The sequence below is a fragment of the Peromyscus leucopus genome, chromosome 22 (assembly GCF_004664715.2).
Source record: "Peromyscus leucopus breed LL Stock chromosome 22, UCI_PerLeu_2.1, whole genome shotgun sequence".
NCBI classification, from domain to species: Eukaryota; Metazoa; Chordata; class Mammalia; order Rodentia; family Cricetidae; genus Peromyscus; species Peromyscus leucopus.
This window is the reverse complement of record NC_051081.1, coordinates 21,613,354-21,633,871: the sequence shown is the minus strand read 5'-3', so window position 1 is coordinate 21,633,871 and position 20,518 is coordinate 21,613,354. Positions and strand designations below refer to the sequence as shown.

Here is a 20,518-nt window from a genome sequence, read left to right as displayed (position 1 = left end):
AAGCCCCGCGGAGGACGCCGCCGCTCCCCCTCGCAGACTCGGCGGTGCCAACCCGTCCCCGCGGCCCCTAGGGGGACACTCGCCGAGTCTCCCCCGGACCCTTCGGTCCCCAGACAGCGGCTCGGAGCCCTTGGGTCCCGGCCCGAAGTTGGAGGAGGCTGGCATCCGGAGCGGCGCCCGTGGGCGGCGGCTGCGCATGCTCCGTCGACACCTCCCCCGGCCTGATAGAGCCTTCGCGAGGCCGGCACAGCGGAGCTCCAGTGGCGCAATCGGTTAGCGCGCGGTACTTATATGGCAGTACATGCAGAGCGATGCCGAGGTTGTGAGTTCGAGCCTCACCTGGAGCACGACCCTTTTGGAGCTAAGCTTGGCGGTTAATTTTGTGCTTGGACGGGGAGGAGAGGAGGAGGAGGTAGGTAGGGCTCCCTTTAGTCTCCTCGCTTCCTGTCTCAGCCTGAGCGGAAAACAGCTCGCCCAGGAGCTGTGCCTCAGTTTTCTGAGCTGCTTTGCAGCCACTAAGTTGTATCCAACCAGTGATGAAACTCTCACGGCCGCCGACTGCCCTTCCCGGTCTTTAGGCGGGTGTGTAAACCGCATCCAAGACCAGGCAGGGATGCACCCCGGTCTGGGGCGCTCCTGATGCCGGGCGGCTTCCTGCGGGCGCGGAGGAGGCGCTGCCCGAGCCCGAGCCCGGATCCAGTCCACTGCTTCCGGGTGGCTCTCCGGGGCCAAATGGACCACGAGCGTGGGACCTGGGTGTGGGACCTGCCTCATCCCCTAGCATTAGACACCCTGCCTGCAGACATCCCCCAAGGCCCGGATTCAAGGCACCCCACCCTCCCCTGGCATTTACAGTTGGGGGACAAGTGAGTGGGAAATTTCCATTCCCCCTCTTCCTAACGCCCTGTTATCACTCACGAATGGTGACCACCAGAGGAGACCTCCTGTCTTCTCAGCTAGCAGCCACCCGAGCCCGGGATCCAGTATACAGGGATGCCCGGGAGTCCCTCACCTCTCCTAATCCTCGTGCTCAGTGCCACACCCTCCCATACCATCGGCTCTGGACTCCTGCTCAGCAGGATGGAGGCTTAAAACTCCGCCTTAGAAATCTGACCCGAGCCTGGAAACAAATGTGAGTCCTGTGAAAAGTAAAATGAAAAGTTTGCTTTATTTAAACAAGCAAACACACAACCGGGCTGGAGACATGGCTCAGTGGTTAAAAGTGGGCGCTGCTCTTGCAGAGAACCAGGAGTCCAGTTCTCAGCAGCCCTATGGGGCAGCTCGTGCCCTCCTCCTGTAACTCAGCTCCAGGGGGACCTGCTGTCCAAGCAGCAGGACACAAGAGCAAGGAAACACACACACACAATTACAAGTACATATTTAAAAACAACAACATGTATCTGAGATCCGTGCCACCCACCGCACCTGGAGGTTAGATGACCGCTTGGGACAGTCAGGTTCTCCCCTTCCACGTTTATGTGGGTTCTGAGCCTGAAACTCAGCTCCTCGGGTTTGCATCGATGCTTTTACCAGCTAAACCATCTCACAGGCCCCCAAAACCCTCACTGTATTTCTCTGATTAGTAAACAATATCCCATCGTGCAGATTATCTTCATTGCCAAAAAAAAAAAGGGGTTTAAAAAACAAAAGCAAGCTGGACAGTGGTGGTGGAGAGGCCTTGAATCCCAGCACTGGGGAGGCAGAGGCAGGCGGATCTCTGTGAGTTCGAGGTCAGCCTGGTCTACAGCATGAGTGAGTTCCAGGACAGCCAGGATTGTTTCACGGAGAAACCCTGTCTTTAAAAAAACAACAACAACAAAAACCAAACCAAAACAAACAAAAAAAACCCCCTGCATTTCCAAAACAAAATTTGCTGGAAAAATCTCTTTTCAAAAGAGAATTGATTTTAAAACATGCAGGCCATTGAAAGTGATCAGATTTGCCAAGTGTACGTTTCTAACCCTCCACAGTTACTCACTGGCATGGCTTGGTTTTAAACTCTCTCCCCACAGTCACGTGCCAGCTGATGAGATTTGGAGGAAGTGACGGGGTGAGGAGGTCGCAGACCTTTTAGTCCGTTGGTGGGTTCAGAGGGGAGATGGTAGACAGTGAGACCCAGCTGAGGAAATAGAATCACTGTGGTGTGCCCCTCTGGACTTCACCTTGTCCCCGTGACTTCCCCTCAGTCTGTTTCCCCATGAGCTGAGCACCCCCTTTCTATTACATGCTCCCCCCTTAAGATATTTTGACTTGCCATGTGTGGAAAGCAAAGCACTCAGCCAGTCAGGAACAGAAACCTTTGAAACCGTGAGCCGAAATAGGCGTTTCCTCCCGCAGGCTGGTTTTCACTTGTATTTTGTCACAGTGGCAGAAGATGTCTATGAACAAACACAAGCCATTGGAAGATTCCTTTGTCCAGCTGCACGGAAGAAGTCCTGTATGAAACCCCAGCTCTGATTCGTAAGCCCTAGACCTTTCTTTTAATGCGACATTCCATTTTTCTAACAACTCTTGGGACCAGAACAGTGTGTGAGGAGTACCTTCCTGAGGAGGTAAGAATGGGTCTGCTCCCCCTTCCGGCACTAACAGACGAAACAATTCCACCAAAATTGAACAACACAACGTGTTTATCCAGTTAGTCACAGGAGTTTAGGTGAGGGTGTGTGGATCTGTATCATGGAAAAGCCTGCCTCAGCCTGAATGAAGGCTCTGAAGAGCTGTTACTCTGGAACTCTGTAAGACCCTCAGGGAGCTCGCTGAGCCAATCTCCTCCCCTCAGCAGTTATTACTGCTCATATTATCTTGGAGAGGGCCTTGGGAATCTTATAGGTTCTGGAAGCTTCCTGAGACCTCTCAGTTTTGTTCACTTCCTGGGTCTCACAAGCCTCCCTCCTTCCTCCAGGAAGGGATGTTTCGATTCTGAGGAATATTTGCTCCACAACAAATATTCTTCTTAAATATGTGTCTGCCCCTCCTGCTCACAGTTGATATGGCCAGAGGCTTTGCAAGCTATTTTCTGGTCAGATAGGAAGCAAAACAAGTGTAATGTATAAATCCAAACTAGGAAATTATTGTTGGGCAAACAAAGAAAAAAAACCACCTCAACAGATTGGAAAATGTGTAGTCCAACTAATTTTACAGTGGTGTTAATAGGAGGTTTCAGGGCTGGGTGAGCAGTGAAATCAGGCGAGGCCAGGTAAGGTGGTTCAGTGAGGAGAAACCCTTAGAACTTGAGTCTGATAACCCGAGTTTGATCCCTGAATCTGAGGCCCAACTCCCCAAAGTCTCCCTCTAACGTCCGCATGAACACTGTGACATGTACGTGCACATGTGCACACCCCCATACGCATAATATACCTCTCCCATACACATAATATTTTTAATTAAATAAAAAATATCAACAGGCAGTGGTGGCGCATGCCTTTAGGAGGCAGAGGCAGGCGGATCTCTGTGAGTTCGAGGCCAGCCTGGGCTACAGAGCGAGATCCAGGACAGGCACCCAAACTACACAGAGAAACCCTGTCTCAAAAAACAACAACAACAACAAAAAAAAAAAGTCTATGAGAAAAAGCTTTAAATACCACAAAATACCATAGCACAGTTATCAGCAGGCCCAGTGGACAATGAATGGTGGTGACGTCATGGAGGAAGGTGGCTGAATCTGAGGTACACAAACTGTGAGGGAGGGAACACCATACCTGAACCGCTCCCAGCAGGACAGAAACCGACGTGCCTCAGGCTGACACCAGCTTTGTGGATGTCTTGGATGAAGACGGGCTCATCAGCGCTGTGAGGGGCACCCCACAGGAGTGCAGTTTGGTAGAATCCGGAGGCAGAGTACAGTCACTCTAGGGACACGTGTTCCTGACAAATGACAAAAGACGGGCTTTAGTGGAGATTGTCGAACGCCTGCCCCCGGTTCGGATGTTCCGCGTGTGTGGTTGCCTGGCTCCGCTGCTGATTCCGTGTAGATCTGAGATTTCGGCTGTGTGGGACCCCAGCTGTGACAGCAACTGCTAAGAATGTCAGTTACTGATGGTCACCACCGTGTGGTGTAATGTCAGGGGGCCGCACGGCAACCTGAAGAGCAAATCTAGCCTGGAGACAGGCTTCATTTGGCTTGCTGGAGCCAGCTTACAAAATGTTTACATTTTAAAAGACAATTTACGTTCATGTTGGGCAAAATTCACAGAAATGGATGATCTTCCCAAAAGACCCTGCATTCTAACTTTTAATGAAAAATTGGAAAGCCACCTGGAACCCTGTGTCCTCCACGACTGCATTGACTCTCTCTCTCTCTCTTAGGATGTCTCTGTAGCCTTTGGTGCCAACCTTCCCCCCTGGCATGTCTTAGTCTCCACGCAGAGCTGGAGGCTAGCTGCCATGGACTCTCGCTGACTCGGTTTACTCATTTGGCTCCCTCTGGTCACTGAGCAAGTGGCCTGTGTTTGGTGGAGGGATGGGATGCTCCTGTTGAACTCTCAGTAGGGTCAAAATACAGCCAGAGGGCTGCCATCTGTATGGACAAGCCCACCTAAAAGCAACAGCATAAAAACCAAAGCCCGAGTCTCTGCTGCAGGAAGATTCAAACTTGCCCCAGAGTAGAGAAATGGCAGAGTTAACCTCTGTGTGTCCACGGCTGTTTGCAGCATCCTTACACCTCTCTTTCCCACCACGGGAGCACGTTCATGGAAACCCAAACTGTGCTGTAATTAAACGACAAGCCCACTTTCTAATTTTGATTTTATTCATTTATTAAGCTTTTTTTTTGGCTTCTCTGAGACAGGGTTTCTTTGTGTAGTTTTCGTGCCTGTCCTGGATCTTGCTCTGTAGACCAGGCTGGCCTCGAACTCACAGAGATCCGCCTGGCTCTGCCTCCCAAGTGCTGGGATTAAAGGCGTGCGCCACCGCTGCCCGGCACCGTTGACTCTTAAGTATCACTCCATTCCACCTCTCCTCTTCAGTCTCTTCTCCACACAGAAACCCAGATAACGCAGATCAGATCCTGCCATTTCATGGCTTTCCCCTGGATGCAGACTAAGGCGCAGAGGCCTGCAAATGGTTCCGGAGACCCCGTGTATTTAAACTGGCCTCCGCCCACCTGCCTAGCCTATTACTCTGACCTGGTCTCTATTCTCTGGCCACCCCTGGCTTTCTCCTTCTGTTTTTTGTTCCTCCCTCAGGGCCTTTGCAGAAGCCAGTCCTTACCTTTGATCATCTCCCCCAAATCTTAGGGCAGCAGGCCACGCCACTATCTGGGCTCAGTCCGAGATCCTTCCTCAGAGATGAGGTTGAGTGTGGTCACCCCACTCTCTTTAGCTCTTGCTTATTATGCTGACGATGACCCGAAACTACCATGTTAGCTGGGTATGTGGTGCACACCTATAGACCCAGCACTTGAAAAGCTGAAGCCGGAGAATTGCCGCAAGTTTGAGATGGGGTCGTCCAAGGCTACCTCACAAGACCCAATCTCAACAAACAGGGGTGGGGGGGGCAGGGGAGATCACGTTTATCTAAGTGTTAATGGCTCATCTCCCATCATTCAGATGTTAGGTCCCATGGTAATCAGTAAGTATATAGCTGAAGTTTTCTCTGGTCCTGCCCAGCCCCATGGACACCCCCCCCCCCCCGCAGCCGCTCACAAAATAATCACTCAGAAGCTTATATTAATTAAAACTGCTCGGCCATTAGCTCAGGCCTACCACTGACTAGCTCTTACATTTAAACTCAGCCCATTTCTGTTAATCTATATGTTGCCACGTGTTCCATGGCTTTACCTATGTGCCATTACATGCTGCTCCCTGAACGTCAGGCTACCGTCTCCTGATTCAACCTTCCTCTCCCAGAATTCTCCTTGTCTGCTTAACACGCCTATACTTCCTGCCTGGCTACTGGCCAATCAGCATTTTATTTATCAGCCAATCACAGCAACACATTCACAGCATACAGAGCAGCATCACCCATCGTAAGTACACAACACACAATGAATGACTGAAAGGAGAATATAGAAACAACCCATGGCACAAACTCTAAAGCTAAGTGGAGAACTAACGCCTAGTTCTCACGTACAGGTTACTGTCCAGACAACAACGGGGAACTGGCGTTATAAAGTTCACTGGAGTCTTCCCAAGGTCTCAGCACCGGGGTGTGCTGGGCCTCGAACCACGAAGCGTATGGCTTACACTGGGCTCCAGGGAAGACCCCCACTGAGGAGGACCGTGTGGTGCTTCACGAACCGCAGGGACACATGAGACCTGCCTGGGGAGTGGGGGGGGGCTGGGCAGGTCCCCAGGCTACTTGAGATTGTCACCTAGACTCAGGAAGCCCAGGAGCTAGACTTGGAGGAGAGGTAAGGACTGGACAACCTGTTCTGAGAAATCCCCCGAGCCCTGCAGACCAGGTTGGCCTGCCGTGAGAACTAGCAAAATGTTTTTCTGTGGGAGCTGAGGTAGGGGAGTCTCTCATCTTAGGCTTTGGATATGGGATTTGGGCTTCTCTCTGCCCTGCCTTTGCGTGCTCTTGGATTTCCTAGACCAGCCCAGAAGGAGGGAGGGAAACTCCAGTTCCTTTTTTTAAAAAAAATTATTTTTATTTGTGCATCTGCATTTGTGCGTGCGTGTGTGTGTGTGTGTGTGTGTGTGTGTGTGTGTGTGTGTGTGTGTGTGTAGGAGGATGCCTGTGCCTGTGAGTGTGTGGAGACCAGAAGAGGGCCTTAGATCCCTTTGGGATGAATTAGAAGTTTGTGTAGACTGTGAGCTTGTTATGTGGATGCTGGGATCTGAACTCTGGTCGTCATGATTGTGCAGTAGGCACCATCGCCAGCCACCTCTCCTTGAACAACGGCACACAGCCGACCACTACCATCAGTCTCTCTTTAATTCTTTTGCTATCCCCATTCTAGAGAAGGCACACCAAGGCTCCATAAGGTTGTAGAGTTGCCCATGCTCAGACATCTAAGAGGGGAGCTGGGAGTGATGAAGTCTGCCTGGCACAGAACACTAGGCTTTAGTCGGGTAGGTGTTCTTCATCACTTTCCTGGGATCTAGGGAGCCCTCCAATGGGTCCACAGAGAACTGGTAAGTTCCGTCGGGCCTTTGGAAAAGCGGTGCCCGGCTGGACAGACGGTCTTCTACCACACGGTGGCGCTGCGTCCCTGCTCCAGAAGGTTTTCTTTGCAATGGCGCTTGGGCACCAGCTATTAATTGATTGGGGTTTCATCCTCAGCCTGCAGGGCCACCTGGGCTCCCTCAGTAGCTTTAACGTGGACTCAGACCATCTCCCAGCATCCCCCAAACAACACCAGGAAAAGCAGAGAGTTGCCCCCACAGACTATGTTAGCCAATCAAAGGCTTGGGAAAGAAGACCCGGATTTATACAGGAGCGTCCCAAGTTCTGAGGACCCAATTAGCAAATAAGACGACGCCCAGATTTTCTTCCCGTGTCTCCATCTGCCAACCACAGGATATCTCCGTGGGCCACTTGAAATGGTTCCCGTGTGTGTTCTCCCTACACCTACCATTTGGGGAAATACCCATTTATTTTACCATCTGTTTTATATCTGATGACCATGGACCCAGGCTGGGACTTAGCCCTTCTAGAGTCTCATCAAAACCAACTTCCCGTCAACGAAGCTTGAAGCCTTTTTCACAGCCCATACTACATCTTCTAGCGAGCTTTAGCGGCTTCCTGATAGACTTGGTCTGTGATCTGAAGTCAGAATATAAAGTTGGGTAGGAAGCTTAGTGTTAGAGCACGGAGTGCTGTATGCAAGGCCCTAGGTTTGAGTGCCTGGTGCTGGAAGATGGGCGTGTAGGTCTATGTGTATCTGAAGGCAAAAGCCACAGCTTTCTTCCTAGACTAGGACCCCCCACCCCCACCCTCCCCACCCCCGCCCACGGCATCCTCGGCTGCTTAGCCTGGAAGAGGGTATCAAAGCTCCCTGGAGAGCAAGTGGTGATGGGAAAGAGAGATGAAGAACAGGACAGGGGACTTTAGGAAGGGTGGCAGAGGGCAGGCGCTGCTAAGGACATTTACTCGATTTTATAGTTCTGCCTTTCTCTAAGTCTCTAGACTGAGGGCTGACATAGAAAGTCCCCTTTGGACATTTTGCCCCTCCCCCCCATATGGAATTTTCATTCTGTATCCGGGCCTGGTGGCTCATACCCATAATCTCAGGACTTGGGGTGCTGAGAGGGCAAAACGCTGTTGCAAAAAGCAATAGTAAATAAATAAGAAATATTTTTAATTCACCAACTGGTCACATAAAAATATTCAGTTTAAATATTTTGATTTTTATATTTAAAATGCCATTTAAAAAGATGTGGTTATTTTATTTTTGTGGGTGAATGTTTGGGTTGCATGTATGTATGTGCACCATGTGTGTACAGTGCCTGCAGAAGTCAGAGAAGAGTGTGTCGGGTCCCCTGGGACTGGAGTTGCAGATGGTTGTGAGCCGCCATGTGGGTGTTGGAAACTGAACCTGGGCCTTCTGGAAGAGCAGCCAGTGCCCTTAACTTCTGGGCCATCTCTCCAGTCCCTTAAAACGTAACTTTTCATTCAGTAGGCAATGCAATGGACAGATTCAGAATTCAGTGTTTAAAACAGGTATCTTTGGTGCGGTTTGTTCTTGTGTTTGCATTTAATATATAAACACACAGGGCCAGGGATGTAGTTGGGCTGGTAGAGTCCTTCGATGGCCAGCACCACATAGAACCGGGCACGGTGGTGCGCACTTGTAATCTCAGTACTCAGATGGAGGCAGAAAGATCAGAAGTTCAAGGTCAGGGGCCAGAGATGACTCAGCAGGTAAAGGTGCCTGCTGCCAAGACTGAGTTTGATCCCTGGGGCCCACAGGGTGGAAGAAGAGAATTGAGGCTGGAGAGATGGCTCAGAGGTTAAGAGCAGTGACTGTTCTTCCAGAGGTCCTGAGTTCAATTCCCAGCAAACACATGGTGGCTCACAACCATCTGTAATGAGATCTGATGCCCTCGTCTGGTGTGCAGACAGAACACTGTATACATAATAAGTAATAAAAATCTTAAAAGAAGAAGAGAGCTGCCTCCCGAAAGTTGTCCTCTGACCTTCACGAGTGTGTTGTTGCGTGTTTGCATCCCTCCCCTCAAAAAAGCAAATACATATTTTAAAAGTTCAAGGTCAACCAGGAGCAGTGGTGCACACCTTTAATCCCAACACTCCAGAGGCAGAAACACACACACACACACACACACACACACACACACACACACACACACCCCACACAAACATTTTGTAAATGGTGACAAGAAAAAGAGCAATTCTGCTATCCGTGTGACTGTCCAGTGCATTTCTGAATACACCTATGCAGGGGATCCTGCCTTCCAAAGAGTTCTGTAGGTTTGTTGTGGAGACCCCAAGGTGATCATTGATACCAGAATTAACAAAGGTGCCTAGACCCAAGCAATAAAGAACATCCCATGCCATATCCACATGTAGTAGCCTAGGAGACACAATAAAGTCTAAGTCACTAAATGAAGTCTACTCTAGCGGCCAGTGTCCTCATTCTCACGTGCACAAAATCTAGACAGTCATGTGAATGAAACAGCATGATGGTCAAATAAAAGTTCCAAACCCTTGGGAGAAGGGACGATGATACTCAGCCTGCACACCAGATAACCATGTCAAGACAAGCGGAGGCTGTTTGGGGAAAGGGAATATGGCTCCTTCATGTGTAAGATGCTGTCTCCCAGGGAAATGGAAGGAACCTGGTTGCCCCTGTGGGCTGCTTCTCATCCTGGAACCAGCAGGGGGCAGCATTGCCCCTCCTCACAAGACAATGCGTAGGACTTGAGAAAAGGTCTTTGCTGAGTTGCCCTCCACGTTCCGGAGTCCCTGGACCAGAAGGGATCAGGAGAAGGAGGGGTGCTAAGTGTCTAGGAAGAAAAGGACTTGGAAAGAGAGTGAAAACCCTGTCCCGCTTCTCAAAAACAAAGCAACAACAAAATCCATACAGATCAGCTTGGGGGGGGGGTCCCTGGTGTGCGAACACAGGAAGACCCACGCTTGAGTACTCAGGGTGAAGGGTGGCCATGTCCTTTTCTGCCACCACCATATCTTATCTGTCTGGGAGGAGGTAGTTTGGGGTCCAGAAGGCCAGGACCTCATCTTCTGTTGGACAGACAGACCAGTGGGAGATCCTTTATTTGTGTGTATGCAGTAGGGCTGGAAATTTAATCCACACTTCAGCTCATCTGTGTAGAGAAAGAAAGAAAAAAAAAAAAAAAGGAACATCCTTATTTATTAATTTATAAGCAAACTAACCTTTCTCCCAACCCCTCCATAATGATTAGTGAGAAAAACAATTAAATGTTCAATGTGATTTAAACGTCATGGGACCTGACAACTTAGCCTGTCCCATGGAGCAATCTTAACTCTCTTACATAAAAGCGCTTAGCTCTCGGGCTACTCTCCACGGTTTTCCTCACTGACATGGTGTTAGGATTTGTGGGGACAACTGAGTGACATCTGGCAAGAGGAAGGAGCTGGGGTTCTGGGGGGTGTGGTGACTGCCGATTTCCCAGCCGGCACTGCTCTCACCCCTGACCACCGATACGCTTGAGCTGAGTTTACATAACCCGTGGTCCAGTCCCCCCTGGGATGGCCGGAACCCCATTGAACCCGGGTCCCTTGTTGCCTGTGGAGTTCCCTTGCCGGATTGCTGTGTCCTCAGTTCGGCAGTCAGGCCTTGTGGGAGTTGAAGCTGGCTTGTGAACATTGCATTTCTGAGGCTCCTCTGCCCTGCTCTGGAGCCCTGTGGTCACAGGCAGAGGCCAGGGTGGTTTGGAGCAGCTGGGAGGCTGCTGCTTTTTTTTTTTTCCCCCAGAGTTCCAAGAGAGGTCAGGAACATGGACCATCTCCAGAGAGGACCCAGTAGGCCAGATGTGATCATCTGGCTCCCTCCCTCCTATTCCCTTCCACCATCCCCCATCTCCATAGACAGGAGAGGACCAAATGCTTTCTTCTCTGGCCTGGGCATCTATTACATAAAACTTCACGGTCACACCCAAGGAGACAGAGGCAGGAATCCAGAAAATATGCTCTCCAGAGAACAGGCTGTGTAACGGACTGTTTTTTAACTTGGTGCCAAATATTGCAGCATCTCTCTTTTCTATAACAAATTCCAGTCCTATTCAGGGATGGATGTCTCAGGCCAGTGAAGATGAGGATGCCTCGGGGTCCTCATCAAGGCAAAAGAGAGAAAGAAGCGCACTCATAAAATCTCTGTCTCCGGTATGCTCAAAATGCTAGCACTCTGGATAGCAGAACCTACAGAAACAACGGATACACTGTAGGCTCCATCCATGGGGGCGGGGGGACCCCACTCCCTTGCCGATTTAAGGTCTGCCCTTCCTAGGGAGGATGCGTTCAGTGTGGGTCAGGGCCCATTCAGATGGGGAGGGAGTTGTGGAGACATCCCCTGTGAAAAGATGGCCCAGCTGATCAGGAATCCTCCATGGCAGAGGCAGGTCATGTGGTCGTGAGATGAAAGGATGCGATTGGTGGACTCTGGTCCAGGCTCCTTATGTCTATGTCCACTGGATGAGAGATGATACGGGCAGTTCAGCCAACCGAGGGTCTGGGAAAAGGCTGCATGGCAGGTACAGCCCATTGCCTCGCCTTGGTGCTGAGGGACAGGTAACTCATACTGTGAGATGTTGTCTCCCACAGCCCACTGGAAGGGGGTCACTCTGGGTAGGGCTAAAGCAGGTGGCTATGTTTGTGGGCGCTCTGTAGCCAAATGTGTGCTCAGTCATTCATACCCTTGTGAATGTGTGTGTGTCTGTGTAAATACCTATAGAATTCTCAGTGTCTGTTCCACAAAACACACAACAGTGCCAGCACTTTTTATCATCATTGGCTATACCGACACTCCCAGAAACACAGATACCCAGACATATTCACCATTCCTAATCAAAGACATACAGATACCATATACTTTTACACCAATGGCTAGTTTTATGTCAACTTAACACAAGCTAGAGTCATCAGAGAGGAGGGAGCCTCAGCTGAGAATAAAAAAATGCCTCCCTAAGATCAGGCTGTAGACAAGTCTGTAGGGCATTTTCTTAATTAGTGACTGATGGGGAAGGACCCAGCCCATTGTGGGTGGTGCCATCCCTGGGCTGGTGGTCCTGGGTTCTATAAGAAAGCAGGTTGAGCAAGCCATGAGGAGCAAGCCAGTAAGCAGCACCCCACCACGGCCTCTGCATCAGCTCCTGCCTCCAGGTTCCTGCCCTGCGTGAGTGCCTGTCCTGACTTCCACTGACGATATGGAAGCATAAGCTGAATAAATCCTTTCCTCCCCAAGGTTCTTTGGTCATGGTGTTTCATCACAGCAATAGTAACCCTAACTAAGACAACCAATATGTACACCTGATTCCATACCCGGGGATGCGGAGATACACAGGCCCATGTAATAATTATACCTAATATCTATCGGGAACTTATTACTCTGTAGACATTATATAACACTATAAAGAGATTAAGTGGCTTAATCTTGACAACAGTGTCACGAGTTAATGATTATTATTTGCCACACTTAACAGATGGGTGAGTGGACACAGAGTTAATAATTGGTAAACTTGCGATTCAAGTCCAGACTGTCTGGTTTTGGAGGCAGCAGATGTAGCCAGTGTCTCTCTTCTGCTGTCTTGCTCATAGGCACTCACGGTTTTGTAATAGGCTTAGGCACAGAGTTGTACACAGGTGTCTGTTCTCTCGTGGGGCTTCGGGCAGAGGCCAGGTCTCGGACTTCAGGTAGTTATGTTAGACTTTGGCCTTGGAGGATCTCAGGGCCACTGGCCTCTTCCCCACTGCATCCTCTGCGTGCTGGAGAGGTAGGGGGTGATTGGCTTCATTTTTCCATGCGTTCCTCAAGCTAGCTCGTCTCCCTCATCTTCCTATCAGGGCTGAGTATCCCCTAGCTGGAGGCTTTCAAGTTCCTTGAGCTTCCAGAGGGTTGGGAGAGAGGTCTGTCCACAACGAGAGCGACCAGGAGGGCCAGCTAGCTGTGGACTGCCTTTGAAGCCTCATCATGGCCCCCGGCTAAGTGGTCATGGGTTTGAGAAGGGATGAGTGAATGAACCCTCACTAGAGGAAGGCTCCTGCGGCCAGTGCAAGCTGGGGAGCCCCATACAATCAAGGCCAGTCAGGACTGGCTCTGCTGAGTATGGCGTCAGAGTGGAATCTGTCTGCGAAGAGATGTACCCAAGTCACCCTATAGTCTCCAGGCTCAAGGCTTAAACCTGAGCCAGGGTCGTTGTGTCAGAGAACAAGATTCCATGGCAGGGGAGATGGAGGCTTCTTAAGCATGTTTATTATGGATATTGAGGATCTTCTTATGTATCCCAGGCTGCTCTGTGGCAAAGAGTCGTCCCACCTCAGCTTCTGGAGTGTTGGGATTACAGCCTTGTTCAACATGCTTCCGGAACAAACCGAGACATGGCTTGGTGGGACATAGGAAGTACCTCTGGACTGGAGCCCCAGAACCCCATGGCTTGTAGGTCACCGAGAGTCCTCCTACCTCTGCCTTGCACGGTGCCCCTGCCCCCAACTATCCTCTCTATTGCACACGTGAACTTTCCTGGTGCCAACCTCTGTCCTTAGACCTTTATCAGGGTTTCCCATTGAAACCTAACAACAGTTGACAAGGCCCTATCCTCCATCTCCTCCTCCTTTCTCCCTCTCCACATGCCCTACTTCCTCCTTATTTTAGCCAATGGGAAATGGAGGCACAAAGGAATTAAAGTCTTTGTCTGAAGCCCCATTGTAGGTAGGGGAAGAGAACACCTTTGCTGCAAGCCGAGTCCTTGTCATGAGGCTTGGTCACTGTCCCAGCTCTTCACCAGTGTGCCATCTACAGTGGCCCCCCATGCTGGAAGGAAGCACTTGTCTTGGGGTCCAGATTATCTATCGCTGTAGCCCTGAGGGTCTAAGACACACATGTGCTCCTGGCCATGGACACACCTTGGCTTTTCTGGCCTCAGAGAGGCGGCCATTGCTGCCATCCCTTCAGTTCGGCTTCCTCACCCCCATTCCTCTCCTCACCAAGGGAGGGACAGGTTCTCCCACCTCCGTTTTGTTAAGAGAAGACTAGAGTTTCTCAGAAACGAGTCTTGGAGGCCGGGAGGGAGAGGAAGCACACCCCGGACTGCACAAACAAATCCGTGGGGAGCCTCGATCTCCACCCATTCTCACTGGGCTTCACCATGTGGAGGCTCCCAGCATGCACTGGGGCCTGGCTCTAGACCTGGGGCCTTCAGAAGACCTGAGGTCCTCTGGTGCAAGTCAGGCTTTGGAGCAGCCTCGGACTTGCTTAGCTCTGCTGTGTTCTCTTACCATGGCCCAGGCCATTCAGACTTGGCCAGTGGAGCAGCGGCTGCCCGAGAAAGTAATTGGGTTCAGCATGCCGCTTCATCGAGGCCCCTCCCTGGTCTCCTCTGGTCAACCCAGTGCTCCCTCTGGCCTCAGCGAGTGCTCACCTTCTCTTCTGTCTGTCGAAGCCCTTTGGACACTCATGTCATCCGTTTAAGGGGAACTCAGTCCTGATGTCTCCGTACTTAGATGCTATAAATCAAGTTAATTGATTTCACATGACATGAGCCAGGGATGGCGGCTCACATTCATAGATCAGCACTCAGGAGGCCGAGAATGGCGGGACTCACTGAGTTTAAGGGCAATGGAGGCTGTACAGTGACATTCCTCCCCACACCCATCTCAAATAAATAAATAGATGGATGGATGGATGATAGATAGATAGATAGATAGATAGATAGATAGATAGATAGATAGATAGATAAATAGATAGATAAAAAGTCAGGGAGATGGCTCAGTGGCCTGATGACTTAAATTCCATCCCAAGGACCTACAGTGTGAGGACAGAATCAAGTCTGGAAATTTGCCCTCTGATTGCCTTGGTATATGTACCCCCAAATAATAGCTAATAAGTTAAAAATGGAAAAGAAGCCACATGTGGTGGTACACACCTTTGATCCTGGCTCTTGGAGGCAGAGGCAGGCAGATCTCTATGAGTTCAAGGCCAGCCTGGTCTAATGAGTGAGTTCCTGTCCAGCCAGAGCTACACAGTGAGGCCATGTCTTTAAATAAATAAAGACAAAAAGAAAAATAAGAAAAAAATGTAATAAAAGCCATAAAGAAAGAGATGAAATCAAAATGGAATAATTGAAAATACATATAAAGTGATGAGTTTTATTTTTGGTTGTGAGCTTAGCCTTTAACAGCTGAGCCATCTCTCCAGCCCAAGTGATGACTTTTAGATGAATGAACATATGTAAGATATAGAAGATGGCAAGATTTAGTTACAAAGAATATAAAGGTTGTGATCATGGGCAATGATATTTGGACAAGTCTATATATATATATATAACATATATTATTATATAATGCATATACAATAATATAATGTGTATAATATATATATAATTTATAAATTAGCACATAGTTCTCTTCTAACTCCAGTTTCCTTCAGTGCTAGTAAAATTGCTAATCATGTTTTTGTAGGTAGGAACTCATAATTTGCATTCTAGTGATAGGAATGAACTGAAGCACAAACACTAAGATAAAGCTGTATTTGAGGCTGTTTTGATTATGAGTTCCTGCATAGCAAATTGCTCCCCAACTTGGTGGTTTAAAACAACCTCCATGCAGTGATGGGGAGGGTCAACCCAAATGAAGGGTGTAAGATGTCTTAAGGAAGCCTGTAACTTTGCATGCTAATTTTAAAAATGAGAGGCTGGAGAGATGGCTGTGTGGCTAAGAGCATCTATAGAAGATCTGAGTTTGGTTTCTAGCACCCACGTCAGGCAGCTCACAAGCCTCTAGAACTCCAGCTCCAGGGAATCTGATGCCCTCTTCTGGCCTCCTTGGGCCCTCACACTTACATGTGCACACCCATGTGAAGACACACACATACACACACACAATTTTTAAAAAATCTTTCAAAGTGAATAAATAACAAAGAAAAAAAATGGAATTTGAAACAAAACCAGAATAGCCACCACTATTTATCTCTTGTGGTGCTGGGAGCCCAGTGGGCTGATCAGGGAGGACATCTGCCACTGTTCTTGTTTGGGAGTCTCAGGCAATCGTGGTTAGGGAAGGGTGTCTGGGATCGTAGGAGGCTGGCTGGACCAAAGGCGGGCAGCACTGGCCTTTTCCCTCTCCCCAGGATGTCTGTGGACCTCTCTGTAATGGAGCAACTGGCTTCTCCAGTGAGGTCGCTGGAAGTCTTGCAAGGTGCTCACGACTCCCAGAAGTGAGTGCTTAGGAAGGGGAAAGGGGGAGCTGGCAGTATTCTGAAAGAGTGCTTCCAAACTTAAGCAACTTATTTCCAGCACATTCCATTTGTTAGCATGAGTCACAGGCCAGCTCAGACTCACTCACTGGGGAAGCAGTACACAGGACTGAAACAATGAAGTGTTCTCTGGGGCATTCTTGGGAAGGCCGGTACCTCTAGGCTGGATGCGGTGATGGAGAGAGAGAGAGAGAGAGAGAGAGAGAGAGAGAGAGAGAGAGAGAGAGAGAGAGAGAGAGGATGACGGAAACCTGCGGCCTTTGCTTTGGGGCCTTCAGAAGGCAGAAACTGAGGAACATTGAGGAGAACATGGTTGGAGTCCTGGGACCCAGGAGGAAATCTGAGAGAAGGACGCCTGAGATCATCACTGGCCGACGTGAGGCCATGGCCTTCACTGACATGGCAGGAGAGAGCATCCTGTCTAAAGCAATTTCCAAGCAACCCAGTGAAAGGGCCTGGAGCTTCTCTGAGCTGACTTTGTCGGGCGGGCGTAAGAGTCATGACCGTGAACTAAGGAAGGCGCTGTTCCACTTTGGAGCAGAACTGAGGAAGTCTAAGGAGGTAGTCATGCTGCTCCAGCTGAAGGCTCTCAACGGAAGAACAGGCTTCAGGGCAAAGGCGCACGTCGGGGTGCTGCCAGTAAACTGTGGGCTGAGATGCAGAGGAAGCCAAGGGTGTGGCTGTAATCCTTCAGTAATGCCTCAGTAACACTCAGGGCATGCCTTGGAGACCTCGTGGGTAGACAGCAAGGCTTCTGAAGACCTTGCAGGTACTGTCTTAGCTCTACTGGACAGCACGGCTTCTAAGGACGTCAATGGGCCCCTTCCTGGTGGCTTAAGTCAAGATAAGCCCTAAAGTAAATAAATAAATGGTTGTGGCTTTTGCCTAATGGCGGAAGTTAGAATGTGATATATAAAAGCTTACAGGAGCTGGAGAGAGGGCCCAGAGGTTAAGAGTGTTTATGGTCTTGTAGAGGATCCGAGTTCCTTCCCCATCACTCACATTGGGCATCTCATGACCTCTGGTTTCTCCAGATGCGGGGCATCGTCTACTCTCTTCTGGCCTCCATGGTACTGCACTCATGGGCGGATGTCCCTCCACACATTTACACATAGTTAAAAAAACTCGGGGGGGGGGGCGGGGAATGGGAAGCCCGCAAAGTTTTAAAAATAAGTTGGCCGGGCGGTGGTGGCACATGCCTTTAATCCCAGCACTCGGGAGGCAGAGCCAGGTGGATCTCTGTGAGTTCAAGGCCAGCCTGGGCTACCAAGTGAGTCCCAGGAAAGGCACAAAGCTACACAGAGAAACCCTGTCTCGAAAAACCAACCAACCAAACAAACAAACAAAAAAAATAAGTCTACAAGTTGGACCGAAAGACGTATAGCTCAAATAAAGAAGCCTCTTGGCGGCAGCTATTAGTTATTTCTTATGAAAAGGAAGGACAATTCTTCTAGTTTGCTCTCTGTCCCAAAGCAGCTTGGAGGAGAGAGCATTGACTTGGCATAGACACCTTGAGTCCAGTCCAGTCCATCACCGAGGAAAGCCAGGACAGGAACTCAAGCAAGACAGCACCCTGACGCGAAATGAAGCCGGGACCTTGGAGGAACGCTCGTCCCCGGGGCTTGCTCAGCCTGTTTCCTTACAATCCAGGACCACATTCCCCGGGGGGTGGCACTGCCCACAGTGGGCTGGGCCTTTCCAGGTCAACTATTAGTCAAGAAAGTGCCTGCAGGCTTGTCTATGGGCCAGTCTGATGGAGGCAATTCCTCCGTGGAGATTCCATCGGCAGAGATGACTCCAGCCTATGCCAGGTTGACGAAAAGCTAACCCGCACAATAATGAAGGGTTTGGAGCCAGGAAAACACTTCTGAAGGAGAGAAAGTAGACCTAATGAAGGAGTTGGTGGCGTATGTGTAGCTGGGTTGCAGACTTGCTCTTCCCTTTGGGAGGCGAGCACCCACTACGTTTCCACTGTGCCTGCCTGCCCCACTGTTGTGCGATGAATGTGGGAAAATAACTTGTCTCTTAGCTCACAAACCTTAGGACCAAGAAGAACCATGCCTGAAGGGTCGCATGTGCACCTATACCCCACTTAGATGCTTAAGTCTTGGTTTTGGAACTTGAGTCCGAGACCGTTTAATGACCTTGGGGGTTCTTGGTGGGCAGGTGGATTTGCACATTAGAGGAAGGTGATTCACTGGGATCAGACATGGGTAATTGGTCTTCAAAGACAACCCCCTTCAACACTACTTCTTGCTATTAGCCACTTGTGTGGTCCACTCCTTTAAATCTGGGTTGTCTCTGTGACTTACTTTGGACCCACAGAAGCAGTGACCATGATGCTACATGCCTTCTTAGTATCGGTCATAAAAGGCTTTTGGTTTCTACCTGGGGTCTTAGAATAGTCACTGTAGGCTGAGTGGTGGCGACGTACTCATTTAATCCCAGCACTTGGGAGGCAGAGGCAGGGGATCTCAGTGAGGCTGAGGCCAGCCTGGTCTACAGAGTGAGCTCCAGGACAGCTAGGGATGTTACACAAAGAAACCCTGTCTCAAAAACAAACAAACAAACAAACAAACAAACAAACAAACAGAATACTCCTGCAGGGTAGGTTAATCATCATGTTAGGAGTTTGATTCCTCAGTGAGAGAGTCAAGGCAGCCATAAGAAAGGCCACGTGGCCATAAAAATTATGCTTAAGCATACCCCGTGTGCTCCAGCCATCCCATCTGAGGCAGAGGAAAGAGGATGTAGATGCTGCCATCTTGGATGCACTATACCATCAAGGCTGCCTTTGGCTTCAGGCTTCAGGCCCTGCTGCCGCTTGATTGAATGAGAAATTCGCATCACCAAGCAACCACCTCTCACCCGTCAACTGGCAGAACTGTGAAAGAGCAAAATAACTCATTGTGAGCCACTAAGGTTTGGGGTTGAATACACAGAGACGGCGAATTGGCCCAGGAATGTCACCCTATTTTAATTTTAAAACTGCAGGGTAAACTGTAAAAGATTTGAATTTAAGATTGCTTCTCATGTAAAAATGTGTGTGTATGCGTCTACTTGCATGGGTGTGTGCATGTGTATGAGGGCCTTGTGGGGTGTCTTTCTCAGTTAGTCCCACATTATTTTTTGAGACAGAGTCTCTCCTTGAACCTGGAGCTTACTAATTTAGTTAGACCGGTTGATCATCAAATTACACGAAGTCCGATCTTTTCCTCCCTAGTGCTGGGATTCCAGGTGTCCACAGCCGTGCTACACCTGGATGCTTGGCGATGGAAGTCAGGTCTGCAGGCATTTCCCTAGTGAACCACCTACCCACCCCTTCTCATGTACACTTTAAAAATGTTGTCTTCAGAGCCGCTGAGATGACTCACCAAGTAAAGGCGGTTTACCACCAGGCTTGAGGACCTGAGTTCGATCCCCAGAAGCCACAAGGTGGAAGGAGAGAACTGACTTCTGCAAGTTGCCCTTTGTGCTGTGGTGTGAATGCACATACACAAACCTAAAATAAATAAACAGACACATAAATAAGTGTAATAAACAATGTTGTCTTTATTGTCATCATGGCTGGTGAGGCACCATGACATGGTTACCGGTGGGCTGTAACCCATCATGGCTGGTGAGGCACTGTGACAGGAATGTGTCACCATGACTGGCCACCAGGCATTAACAGTCAGGAGGCAAAGAGCAGACAGAAGACGGGGGCTGGGCCACAGAACATCAGTACCTGCCCACAGTGACCCACTTGATCAAGGATCCACCTCCTGAAGTTTCCACAACCTTCCAAGACGACCCCATTAGCTGAGGACCAAGGGTCACACGTGTGAGCCTGTGGAGGACATCCAATATTCAAACCACAACATTTATCTACGAAAATTTCAAACTGGTGAGTTTCATCAAGCACATATATATAAAGCTCAATAAAAATGTTTAAGTGAGGCTGACTTTGAGCTTGAGTTTTGAAATTTTAGTGATACCTTAGTAGACACTTTTATAATAATAAATCATTCGCCACTGTGGTGTGGCTCCACATCTGGTTAGTTGCCAATGTAAAGAGTCAGTCCCACGTGTCATGTGTTTGTATCTTGAGATGCGTATGTGCAAATGTAGGTGAATCATACATTATGTGTCCCGGAAAATGTTCCACGCCTGTGATTTGCAAATGTAACA

The 20,518-nt window shown here is 49.5% G+C and overlaps 1 non-coding gene across 1 annotated transcript; it reads left to right on the top strand.

Annotated features, from left to right (window-relative positions):
• The first annotated feature begins 254 nt into the window (after positions 1 to 254).
• On the top strand, positions 255 to 347 carry Trnai-uau. Its single transcript is given in 2 exon segments — positions 255 to 292; positions 312 to 347. It is a non-coding gene; the product is annotated as a tRNA-Ile (tRNA).
• The last annotated feature ends 20,171 nt before the right edge of the window (positions 348 to 20,518 follow it).